The sequence below is a fragment of the Sturnus vulgaris genome, chromosome 3 (assembly GCF_052056855.1).
Source record: "Sturnus vulgaris isolate bStuVul1 chromosome 3, bStuVul1.hap1, whole genome shotgun sequence".
NCBI lineage: Eukaryota > Metazoa > Chordata > Aves > Passeriformes > Sturnidae > Sturnus > Sturnus vulgaris.
The window spans coordinates 75,438,956-75,452,594 of NC_142245.1; the positions used below are offsets into that span (position 1 = coordinate 75,438,956).

At 39.5% G+C, this 13,639-nt stretch overlaps 1 long non-coding RNA gene across 1 annotated transcript in view; it reads right to left on the reverse strand.

Annotated features, from left to right (window-relative positions):
* Positions 1–383: 383 nt before the first annotated feature.
* The window catches only part of LOC148224425 (uncharacterized), a 55,275-nt gene continuing 42,019 nt past the window's right edge, over positions 384–13,639 (reverse strand). Inside the window, exons 4-5 of the long non-coding RNA XR_015802894.1 lie at positions 2,546–2,697; positions 384–801 (exon numbers count right to left, since the gene is read on the reverse strand). This is a non-coding gene — a long non-coding RNA (uncharacterized LOC148224425). The remainder of the gene's footprint in view (positions 802–2,545; positions 2,698–13,639) is intronic.

Below are 13,639 nucleotides of genomic sequence, written 5' to 3' on the forward strand. Positions count from 1 at the left end.
GGAAGTCTTCATAGTGTGATGGACTGGCAAACCTGCAGCTATTTTGAATGAGATTTTCTGGAAGACTAATGGGAAATTCTATCAATTTATTACTGACTTTGATTTGTTTGAGTTGATTCAGGCACCATCAAACTATGAAAAGAGAAAGAAACAGCATTTGAATAATTCAGAGTGCAAATTGCAGCATGCAAGGCAGCCATTTTGCTTTGTCTTTTCATGCAAGATGAATAGTGTAGCACAGTAGAAATGTACCTAATGTCCTTCATTTTTCTTTTGATGAAATAAGTGGGATCAGAATCCACAATTTGAAAGAACTGTGAATGAAGTCAAAGATCTAGGGCCTTCTCACTGTAAAAGAGGCAGTAGAAGTGTCCAAGAAAAAAAAGATACCACAACAGATCCTTAAAAAATGAGATTTTTTTATAAATAAAACTGTAGGTTACAGTGTTGGTAGTGGAATCCTTACTCAGGAGTATACTGGAGGAGGTGTTGAAGAAAAAGTCTCATTCTCCACTACAGGTCTCTGCAGACCTTGAGGAGATGGATGCAGTCATATAAGAAAATGAATTGCACAGATGTTTTGTTTTTCATGAAGACATAGAAAAGTAATTTCATAGTTGCTGTAGAATCTCGGATTTTCAGGCAGTCTTTAATACCTCTGTAGTCTACAAAGACATGATTTTCAGACGTGTTAACATCTTTGTGCAGTCCCACTTGTTTCCTACTCAGCACTTTTGTCTTGTGATACTTAGTGCTTGTTCAGAGACTTCATTCCACTCTGGTCATCGTGTCCAGGAGAGTCTGGAAAGAGAGATGCTATTTAATTTTTTTTTTTTAATTTGACCTTTTCTATTCAGAATGAAACATCAGTGCTCAAGGGGCATTAGGAGTCTGCATTTTTTAGGTCTTTTCTGAGGAGGAGGAACAAAATTACTTTTCTCCTCTGGTGAAAATGAGTGATTTCAAGAAGGATTGGGAAACTGGGAACTTCAGTCTCCTCCCCAGCTCCTATGTTATTTTGCATTCGAAACAGGACAGATGAACTGACAGATCATCTTTATTATCCCTTTATTTTCACTTAACAGCACTAGCCTGGCCCAGAACAAGCAAATGAGCAGTGCTATAGGTCAGCTGAGTGGCAATGGCAAATAGAAGAGAGCATAGAGGAGATGGTGCTAAGGCCACAGAGAATATTCTCCTTTCTTAATCATCTCATGAAGATGTTCATGGGACCTAAAGGCCTATGGAGATAGTTTTTGGTTAGTTTTCTTTTGTTTTGCTTTTTTTAGCTAATAGAGATCAATGCCATTTTCCCCCTTCAATTTATGTTAAGTCAGTGATTAACTTTCAGGTTTCAGGGCAGACTATAGTGGGCAGCTAATCTGATTTGTGATATAACAAGAGTACAGACAATACTGATTTCTTATATTTAATAGTTGTTTGAACTAGAGCATTTCCTTTTCTGAAAATCTAATCTTGAATCAAAAGCTACTTGAGATGGTGAATTAAAAGCAGTTCTTAATAAGTTCTTTCAGTGGTCAAATGCTTTTGATATTAGATAATTATAATTCCTCACTAATCTGAATTTATCAAGTTTTAACACTGAGCCATTCATCTGAGCACCTAAGACATTTTGAAAGAATAGTGGCTATAGTAAATGATTTAGGCTTCAAACTGTGATTTTTCAGATGGGTGCCTGGAAGATGTAGGGTTTGGTAATAAAAGAAAGACTTTTAAATAAATTGCCTTAAAACCTAACTGCTAGCCACAGAAAATGACTTGGGTATTTAAAGTACACTTAAGCTTACATCTCTGAAAAATCTCATTTGAGATATTACCTAACATTAGAAATACTAGAAAACATAGTCTCTGTCATTTTTCACAATTATATTTCTCACAAGTGCCTCAATATTGCCAAGGCAGAACAATCAGATGCCTTGTTCATACCTAAAGCCTATCATCATCCACAAGTCAGATGCTCTTCCTCTAAGCTTCATACAAGGTCTGAGATGAACACAATTGCACTCCTCCGAAGAACAGGCCACTTTCTTTAAGAGTCCAGACTGAGGTAAGTTTCCAGGTCAGTTTCTCTTTAGAGGACTCTTCCCAAATGCAGGAAGTTGTCATAAATTTTGTTTTCAGCCTCATAAGATTCCATCTTACCCTACCTGTACCTAACTCTATGCTTTTCTAGAATGTAGGATATTCTCCTTCTAGCCTTTGAAACAGTGCCACTATGCAGATAATCACTATGTGCCTTAACTTTACCACTTACAAATCATCACAGGATACTGCATTTTTTTTTCATGAAGTATTCTCATTTTCTGCTCTTGTGGTCCTGTCATAATAAATTTCTCCTGACTGCAAAAAAAAATCAGGACTTTTTTTGGTCCTTGCCAGTAGAGAAGTTTTTCTATTTCTTTGACAAAAGTCAGTGAGGGAGTGGGTAGAACCACAGTTACAGGAGTAGGAGCTCCTGCAGGCAGTGTCCTGCAGGGACAGTGGTGGCAGGAGGCAGAAGGAAGACAACATTTACACTACATACCTGGTTCCTCCATCCCTGCAGCTGGGTCAGAAAGGAGAAGCTTTGGTGCAGAAATGGTGAAAAAATGATGTTTGGGAAACTCCTGTGCTGCAAAGGAGCATTAGGGAAGTCTGGTGCATCACCTGGACAGTCATCACTGCTGGTATCCTGCTCTGAAGACAAGAAAACAAAACAAGATTATTGCCCTCTCTCAGGCATTTTGGGAACACAGCAGTTCCTAAATTTGTCTTACTGAAAGGCACATCTTTCAGTGAGAGGGTGAAGGGGGAAGGAGGAAACTGGTAAATGGGAAGAGAGTTGGTGAAGCTGAACTACATATACAGCTCTCACCACGACCTGAGGATTTCCACCCATGTGGCACCCTGTGGATGCAGTGCAGGTACTGATCCTGCAACCACTGCAAGAAATGCCTGACTGCAGCTTGTGGGAGCACTGACAGCACGTCACTAAGCTGGGCCCCCATATTCAGGCATGCTCATGACCAGCCCCCTGTAGACAGGCAGGTGGTGAAAGAGCAGCAGAGGCAGCACCAAACTCCCAGGGGGGCAGCTGTAATGGGGGTCTGGGCTCCTGTCACGACTGACATTTAGGGATAGGAATCTGTGTGACTGACTTTTCACCTCTCACACAGAAGCAAGCTGCTGTCTGGAGGCTAGGGAAAAGAGATATCTCCTCCAAAACAGTGTTTGGTGCCAGTTATAAGAAAATGCTCATGGACAGGGGTCAGGAATTATACTGCCGTGCTGACCTCTGAAGAAGAGAGAAACAGCAGTAGGTTTACAATCAGATTTAATTACATATTCCAAATTGACCATGAAATTTTATCATTAGGTAACTAACCTCTTTTAAGTAGGAAAGGTGAATGATTGAGACTGCCTCATTGACTATTATTGCTTTACCTGGATTCCTGTGTCTCCCTAATGCATCTACTAATCCTTTAGTTTAACTCAATATGAGGAAGAATTCAGCTTTCTTCATTCCATTTGCAAAATGAGAAGATGCCAACTTTTCCCCTTTTAGACTGGTATTTATTTTAACTAACAACATGAAAAAGAGCACTAGAGTTAATCACTTTCAATCAATGTCAACTACATTATTAGTTAATGGGAGTTTATACTGCATAATATTTGTTTGTAAGCCATTTTCTGATGTGTTATAGCTAGTAAAATGCCTTATCCTTGTGTATTTTAAATAGAGAAAAAATGAAGGCTAGAATCAGTGAATTTGTAAACACTGACATACAGAATTAATTTTACTTAATCATAATGAGGACACTAGTTTCGTACGTGAGACTTATTTCTGGAAAACACGTAGTGCACTCTATGCAGAGCTGCATTTTGCTTTTAAAGTATTTTGCCAGCTGATTCTGAGCAGATCATTATTCTACAATCTGATCTTTAAAATTACTGCTTATATATAAAGATATCATTTATATATAAATCTAACAACTTCTATGTTTTGTGGAGCTATGCAAGCTCCTTAACCTCTTCCCCCCTGCCCTCTCTTCCCATACTCCAGTTTCTGGCATACACATTGCATCTTCTTGTTATAGTCTCATTCTTGTCATTTGAGGATCTGGGAGAACATTCCAAACCTGAAGATTTGTCTTGAAATCAACAAACTCAAATCAAATCAAAGAAAAAAAGAGCACATTTTATAGCTCAGTCTTGTACCTATCAACATTTCCACTAGTATTTTAATCTCCTATTTCTTCTTCACTCTCATACATTTCCTTTTCCTTAGCACAATCCCAGTCATAAACTAAATGGTTCTGAGCAGTAGTAGAGTAACAAGTAGATGGAGCTTGAATGAGAAAGGAATGAACTATACATGACATAAGTTCCTTTTTTAAAAAGGACTTCCCGTTCCATTATTACTTTATACTATGACAAAGGCCTGACCTGAAAGTTAATAAAGAGAGCATGTTTACTAATTAGGCTTTATTCTCATTGGTCCATGTTAATTGCAAAATATCAATCTATCTCACTTATGAATATGCAAATATTATGTCAGAGTGGCATAAGTTTCCAGCACACAGTACTCTGCTAGCTTTAATTAGATCAAAAGTGGGTCCAGCTCAATTCAACAAGATGGGCCCTACTCTTTAATCAGGAAAATAAGTTTGTCTCTTAACAGTATCTTCTTTTGACAGTCAGCAAACACTAATTAACAGACATAGCTATATTAATTGCATTACTCCACTGTATTCTTATCAGCTGGCTGATGTTGCCTGTTTGCTAATGCAAATAGTTGCTGCTTTGGTAAAGTCAACTTGCAAAAGTCTTTCTAATGCTAACTAGCAATCAATGCATATAAGATTTCTAAGATTTCTGTAGGGAATTCTGCATAATAGATGTATTCTGTCTTTTGAGGTATCCACGGCCATTTAGTATAATTATTCCTTAGAGCTGCACCTATCATATTATCAGCTTTTTCGGAGGATAAAGAACACAAGTTATTTGTTTAAGAACAAAGGACTATTATCATTTCCTTTAGGAATCACTAAATCACTATGTTAAATGAAGATATATGACCCAATGGAAAACTTACATTTATAGTAATTATGTATTTTTTTCTTTAAGATTTCTTTAGCGTCTTCTAAAAGGCAACTTACTGCTTTTATAAAGTACTGACTGGACAGTCCTGGAGACTGCAATCTCATGGAATGGGTTTTATAGAGACAGTGGTAGGCAAAGTCTCCCAAGGTGCTGTCCATGCATTTTACCTTCAGCCCTACTCTTTGAGAGCCACTGGGAAGGCCAAGAGAGTAATCCAGTCTCTATGTTCTCTATGTTCTGAAAGCAGTCTTGTGGAGAAGGACTTGGGAGGTGATTCTGCCCCTCTACTCTCATGAGATCTCACCTGGAGTACTGTGTCCAGCTCCAGGGCACCCAATGTAAGACAGGCATGGCCCTGTTGGAACAACTCTTCAGGAGCTGAAGGAGCATGAAGATTATCAGACGGATGAAGCATGTCTTCTATGGAAACAGGCTGAGAGTTTGTGTTGTTTTGCCTGGGGAACAGAGGGTTCCAGGGAGACTTCATATCACCTTCCAGTACTAAAAAGAGGCTTACAAGGAAGCTGGAGAGGGACTTTTTACAAGGGCGTGTAGTCATAAGACAAGGGGAAATGGTTTTTAAATGAAAGAGTGTAAATTTAGATTAGATAATAGGAAGAAATTGTGAAGGTCAGGTTTGGCACTGCTTGAATAACCTGGTGTAGTAGAAGGTGTCCCTGTCCATGTCAGAGATGTTAGAACTAAACGATCTTTAAGGTCCCTTCCAACCAAAACCGTTCCGTGATTCAGCTCCTAAACTCTCTTGATTGCTGGCTTGGGTGTTGATTAATTCAAGGGATTTTTTATCAGCCAATTGGCTGCCATGATCAAGGCTGAGACCATCCACCCCTTTCACACAGACTGCCAAACAGCTGTCCCCAGGTTGTTAATGTTTTCTCCACACCAGCTAGCAGTGTTATCCTGAGAGATGCAGTCATCTATCAGGTGACATCTCTCTGCAGCCAGACTGAGCTCTCTCACTTTTGCCTGAACACAAAGCACACCATGATAAAGGGATCCTGATAAACATATACGGAACACACATAATTAGCCATGTTCTCATATTCTGGGCAAAGCTAGGCACACAGGTTTTGGGCAACACCATAATTAAGATGGCTTGCACAAACATATAGCTGTACTTACTCAATAGCAGTGCCTTCTTGTACATGGCTGTGGGATAACTTACAGTGAGAATTCATCCACTCAGTCCAAACATGCAGAGATAATCAGCTGGAGACCACCATTACATCTATGTGAGCTGGTGTTATTTCAAGACTACAGCTCTTAACTTTGTGATGCGGAAGGCAACAAAGTCCACAGGGCTCCCAAACCACAGGATGCTAGCTCGGTGTGAGGATACTGGAGGAAAAGCCATGTGTCCACTTTGTATTGCAGCACCAACATTATTACTACCAGTGGAGTCCCACTGAAGCAGAATGATGCTCATGATTTTCCCTGGTATAAGCAAGACTAAAATGGTTTGGGGCTAGTATTCCCGAGTGGAATCTGCAAATGGAATTATTATGTATTATTTATATATTTACGGGTATACCTTCACACGGCTGACATTTTAATGAATCCCTACAGGGAAGGAGTGGAAGTGATAATGAAGCCTCCATGTCAAAGCCTCTCCAGTTTTCCAGTGAAGATGCAATACCCCTTAAATGTCCCCCAATACTTTGTTTAGCTTTCCCTTTATTTATTCTGCATAGGAAAATGAAGTTGAAAAAATATGGTCAAACACATTTAAAGTGTACTATTAATAATCTTATGAACAATAAGGGCACTTTTCAGATCCTCTAAATTTTTAAAATAATGTTTTAAATTTAGGTGTACAAACATAAGGGAAAATCTCAGCACTGGTTCTGATTATCTCTTTGCCATTTTTTCCTTCTGTTACCATATTTAGGGTATTATTCCATAATATTCCATATTATGGAATCATAATTTCTGTAGTCAGTATGAAACCTGAGGACTGTCTCATTGCAGGATGAATTTTGTATAGGAGTGTCAGATGAGTTGCAGCTTTTGCAAAATACATTGTAAGATTCAAAGATTTTTGTTTTACCACCAGACCTTTATACATGTAAAGCTGACTTCTCTGTGTGTCACACCCTCAATATCATGGTAGTGGATTTGTTAAAGTAACTTTGCTAAACTCTATGTGATTATATGCTGGAGAGTCAAAAACAATTTTTCTAGGTTTCAGTTAAAACTGGCAGATCATTTTTGAAGTGAATGCTAGTCAAAAATATGTTTTATCTGTCAAATATGTCTAATGGTTTAAAAATGGTTCAATGACGTAAGCTTTCAGGCAGGTACTTGATGCTTGTCTGAGACAATGTGCTGGGAGTAAAAGGTGTACCTATTGTTCTCCCCATTAAAAATTTGCCTGAATTTGGAAAAATTAGAGCCTGTGAAGAAAACCTGTATGTAGGTTTCATGTGTTCTCTAGATGCTTTTTGGAGAGCCTTCATAGATAAATGTATTGTACTTTAATCCTAAGACATAGCAAGAAAACAATCCAAAATTTCTAGTCCCATGACTGTCTCAGCAAATTAGGTTAAAAGACATGCAAGAATTATGCTTTGGGTTTCAGTGTAAAAGCCAGAACAACTTGAAGAGTTCAACACTAGCTCAGGATCCCACTTCAAACCCCCAGTAGGCAAAGAAGGAAAGAGAATCCAGGTGCTTCTGTTCTCAAACAACTGGCATGATCTACACTTGACTTACCTGCCAGTGCTGTCTGACTTTCGTTTTCAATACTAAAATAGATACCCATGCCACCAAACTGATACCAGTTTATGGTTCTCTGGCCTGGTGACAGGGATCATCATCGAAGAATCAGTTCCTGCCTCACCTCAGCCAGTCTGAAGTGTAAGTGTCAACATGATGAAGTGGGGAAATCCCTCCCTAAAACAACTGCTGTTTCCTGGAGAGGCTGAAGCTTGGCTCCTGGTATAGAGAAAAGTGACTATAATCGGGGGTAAAGGGACACGGATGCCATCTTCTGCAGCTGATTTGGGGTTCAGCCTTTCACATTTTCTGTTTGTATCATAGGAAAGTAAAGCAAAATACTGTATTATCCTTAAAGAGAATGATCTAAATGAAATATTTCAGGCTGGTTTGCCAAGGAAATGGAGCCTCTGTCCTTTTGGTTCTCCACTTTTTTGCCAGTCAGTCTCCTCTATAACTTTTTATTCTGTGGGGCAATTTAACTAAAATTTGAAAGAGAAGCAGAAGCCTTAGAGACAATTAACTGCATTTTTAAAAAATCTGCAGCTGGGAAGTGGAGAGAGACTCAGCGTGAAAACCTCATTGAAAAGAGAGCAGGAAGAACTCGGATGTGATATGTTATGTGGCTTGGTAGTAGCCAGCTGCCCAATCTGCATATGCATGGATCCAGATTAGCCAGGGTATGTGTTATTTCTTGCCTGACAGATGTCAGAGGGTTTACAGAGGGAGACAGAACTATTGTGGTGGGAGTGAGGGAAGGAAACGGGATACAAATCTGTGGGAAATCAAACTCAATAAGCTGTGATACTCACAGGACAACTTGTGTTCTTTTGCATATTTGGTAAGAAAAAATTACGAGCACTATACAGTTGTACCTAGCCAAATGCTTTTCACCTCCTCTTCCAACTAATAAAAACTTCAATCCTATTGTGTAGCCTAACATTTCTTAAAAAGGCAAATTTTGGAAATACACACAGTAAAATTTACACTAATAGTGAATGTCCTCAAAAGAGATGGAAGGGGCAGGATGAGGTAGGAAAGAAATTCAGGGTATATAGTCCCTTTTTTAGGAAACAGTGGGAGGGGTGGCAGGGAAACACGACACCTCTGGGATAACAGGGCTTGACAGCAGGAGCAAATGGGAAGGCAAGAAGACGGCAGCATTCTGTGGTCAGCTTTCAACACTGAAATGCACCTCCAAGAAATTGTAGTGATGCCTTCATCAAATTTTCTTTTTCATTTTACAGCAATTAATCTAGGCTTTCTATATCCAGGTCGTTCCATTAAACAAATCAGACACTGACTTTTGTTTAGATATTTTTGGGGCTGCAAGTCCTTCTTTCCCTACCTGCATCTTCTGCCCCCACTTATAAGAATGCCAGGATCTAAATAAATATAACTATGAACTGGTTAGGCTGCTCTCACAGCACTTAGACTGTCCCTCCAAACCAGTGTTGCTGCACATCCCCCAGCATGACTGGCAGAGTCTGACCAGGCTTCTCTAAAATACTCACCAAGTTAAGTATAATTTTGTCCTGCTCGTGGTCTTTCCTGCTAACCAATCTTTTCTACTGCTTCCTTGTGTGCTCATTTAAGGCAGATTTCACTGTATAATAAATACCAGCACTCTGTGACCCTGCTGTCAGTGCTAGCTGTGCTCCTTCAGGCTCAGAAGACATTACAGCCACACAGTCTCTGATAGAGCAGACTCCAGTAATAGTAATTCACTGTTTGCTCCAGCCTTTATATGTATGATTTTTCTTTGCCCAAATCCAATGCAATACAGAATTCTTACAGATTCTTTGCTGAGCTTGTTCTCATTTGGATTTAAATTGGGACTTTACCAGAGCTGTTTAAAGACTAATTATCATACAGAACAGTACTTAGAACATGACTGACCATCCTAATAGATATCAAGTTATTGTTTAACTTTACTCGCTTGTCATGGTTTATCTATTATTAGCTCCTATTTCATTCTTGGAATATAGGTACACTTTAGACTTTTCCTAGTCAAAAAAGAAAGCTTGCCCTGTAGCTCTGTGGAAAAACATATTGTCACAATGATAATTTTGAGCTAGCACCTCACTGGCAGAGAATGCAACAAGTATGTTATTCCTCAGGTTGTAATATCCTTGGGGCAGGAACATTTTGGGATTGTTTTAATTATTATTACTTTCAATTAGGTGTTTGTCCGGGACCTATGCCCATTGTCCTGGTCATGGCTGAAGCTCTAAGACCTGACAGGGACCAGTGTCATTGAGGGAACTTAAAACAGTAAAAGCAGCAGAAAAGTTAAAGTAAGAGCAGCAGGAAACAAAACACAATGTGAAAGACTTTCTCGTGTTGCTTTTTTATTTCTCACTTTTTCTTGTGGGAAATCACACAAGGAAATTGTCATGATTTTCTTAATTTCCTAGAGAGATGTTAGGACATATCACATCAAAGACTTCAGAAAAAGCACTTTTTGCCTCTAAAGCCCCTTAACTAATGATCTCTGTGAAAGACTCCTCCAAATGAACACTGTAAGTTTATTTTGTGGGCTTCCATGCTGCAATCCAACCAGAGAACACAACCAAATCGGTGGCACTTGGTGGAGATAAAAATCTTTGTCTAGCAGGACACTCAGATTTATCTTTTGCTCCGGGAAAATTGCTGTTAGGGCCTGCACCCAGAAATCTGGGGCCAGACAGAGCCATCCAGATGCCTGGATGAAAAACCTCAGTGATCCAGTTGTCTCCTCAGTGTCAGCAGCCCCCTGTGTAATATGGATCCAGTTGCCTGGGATGTCATCAGTGGTCCTTTAATGTCAGGGGGGATGTCCTGAAAACACTAGAGCCTGAGCAACAAAGTGCGTTTAGAAAAAACACTTATCAAGCCTACTCATGATGTTGCCAACTTTCAAAGATGCACTCAGCCTGCCTACACAGCCCTTCAGAAAGCAAATTCTTGCTTCATGCAAACAACAAACACCTTAAACCCCACTGTGCCCTTTGTGAGTGAAGCTGAACATGGGAGTGTTTCCACTGCAGCTCGGTGACTTGACAAGCACAAACAGCAATGGCTGTGAGAAGCAGGGCTGGCTTCTCTGTATAGAAAAACACAACCTTTATTTACAGTACAAATATTTAAAGGCAATTCTCAACAATCTCTTCATCACAAGAAAAATTGATACTTCTAGCCATCCTTGTTGCCAAAACTTTAATCCTTATCAAATGGAAATCACCATCTCTCTGTTAGATCAATGACTGGCACTTGGGTCTCATTGATTCAGCTATTATGGAAAAGATATCATATGAGATACATGATAAATTAGACTGTCATGGATATTTGGTCAGATTTTGCTCAATCTTTGCAAATGAGATAATTAGTTATAGGTTTCTAATTTTAAACTAGTGTAAGTGTTACAGATTAAGTGACTGTAATCTCTCTTTCCTATCCACTTTTCTTTTCACATACATGCATAATGAGGTTTTTGTCTATAATTTTGGTGTCACGTTAAAAACATTAAAATATGGAAGACGGAGATCTTCCATCCAGTTTGAGTTGAGTAAAACTTCATTATTAGTCAAAATCAATCATTATACATAAATTCAAAATTATTCTGTATATTGTAAGTAAATAAAAAAGTCCCAAATAAGCTTCAGTCATTTGAATAAAAATTGCATAGTATTCTTACATCTTAAAACACCTTTTCTTGAAACAATTGCAATGCCAAACCAGATGTCTTTCTTGTCTGTCATAATTTAAAATGCATGCATTTCTTTTAAATTTCTGTCACACTAGAAAGACAAAATAATAACTGCAGAAACATGGCAACTACCTGTGTTCAAACATGTAATCTGGGTTCTTATCCAGCCTGATGTTTTTAAAGGTCTTGCAGCTGCACAGTTGAAAGCAGCTGCCATTGTCACTGGCTCTTTGAAAGTCAGCCCTCCTTGTGGCAACTGCAGAACCTGGCTTTGCTACAGTGGATGCATGAAGAGAGGCAGTGCTTCTTGGAATGGGCTCAAGGATACACAGAGTTAATCCATATGACTGCTTATTAACTTTCTTCCATCCGTACCTCATCCATCAGTTTCAGAAGGCACTTTTCTCCCTTTCCTTGGGTTGGTCCCATTGGTCCTCACAAATTTTGCACACAATCATGGTGGCCTAAAGCTCAGTCTTGCTATCTCACCACTCTGCTGTACTCTGCTTTGCACCCCAACATTACCTCTGAGAGGCTTTTAGGAGTGGCAGCTCTTTATATCATGCAGAGAGAACAGCATTGACTTTACTGCCAAAAGTAGCAATCATCTCCTTTATCCCTGTTGCTGCAGTAGCTGGCTCAGGGGACTGACTGTGGTGAGCAATGGTGGGGATTTCCACTTCCACTCCACGCTTTTCCACAGGATAGGTTACAATGCTCAGCCATCAGAGGTGTTTTGACCTGTGCCTGCTGGTATGACAGTGCACGATCATGCAATGAGATGGATGGATGGAAAAGCCTACCTGGGGCTAGGGGCAGGCAGCACTGCTTCTTCTGGTGGCAGTGCTGGCTTTAGCCAATGTGAAGTGTCTGTAGAGCTACACATTTAAATGGAAATGAAAACGTATACACCTGGCCTCACTGTCCCAGCGTTGGATGCCTTATCTCCTGGTATCTTCCAGAATGAAGCACCAGTGGTGCTGCTGAAAGGGTAAGAGCTTCTTATCAATACAGGTAGGGGGGAGAAATAGAGAGGAGAGCACTGGGCAGCCTGAAGGGCTTCATCCTTAAGCTCCAGCTGATGCTAGAAAAAGCCTTATCTCTGTATCTAGCATAGCACCAAATAAGCAATCATCCCTACCTGTTTAGTTCAGGAGCAGCACCTCCCCCTGCTTCCTCCTTTCCTACCCCACGGGCTTTTACTAACTGTTTTAAAGTACTTTTCTCTGTGAGCAATTACCATGTCCTACTTGTTTAGATTAAGTTGCTGTCAGTTCATTTTCATCCAGATTCCTACTTCAGTCAGACAGTGAGGAACTGCTAATGAGACAGCATAATCTGAGTTCAAAGAAAATAGTGGAGCAGAAAACATTTTCCCTGGCTAAAACAGTCTCAAAATTTCATTACACACTGGGCTACATGTCTCTTGTACAGTCATGGCCACTGAATTTGCCACAAGATTCAGAGTAGCTTCAAATTTATGATTCTACAAGGTTTTCTTGAAAATACTCAAAATATAATTAGTCCTGATGAGATTTTTAAACCTTCCAGAATAACTTACACTGAAGCAGATTTGTCTTCTTGGACCTGCAAATAGCATAAAACAACATTTCTGGTGAGGAGTGTCCCACTCATTTCCACATTTTACTGCTGAAGGCCAAAAGAGATGATGCACATTTCAAATCATAATTACTCTGGCTGTTAATCCTCCTAATAAGGCTACAGCTATATGGTGACTGGAATGGCTACTTTGCAAAATACAATGCCCACCCACTTGTCAGGAAACCTTTATATCCAATATATCTTCAAATCCTTCATTGCAGTTATGAATAGATGCTGTTGAAAATCACCACTAGAATAAAGTTAACAAATAACAGAGCCATGGAACAATAACAGAGCCTTTGGAATAATTATTAAATTAATTAGAAGTATTTTTTTTGTTTGCTTGTTTTGTCTCAGAATTTCCAAGGAGCAGTTACAGAGTGCTATAGAAATGAATAATTCAGGCTAGGGGGGCCAGACATCCACAACCTTGCCACAGAATACTCAAATCCTTGATTTTATAAGGACAGCAAAGGTGCACAGCATCTGGGATTACAATAATGCAAAGGA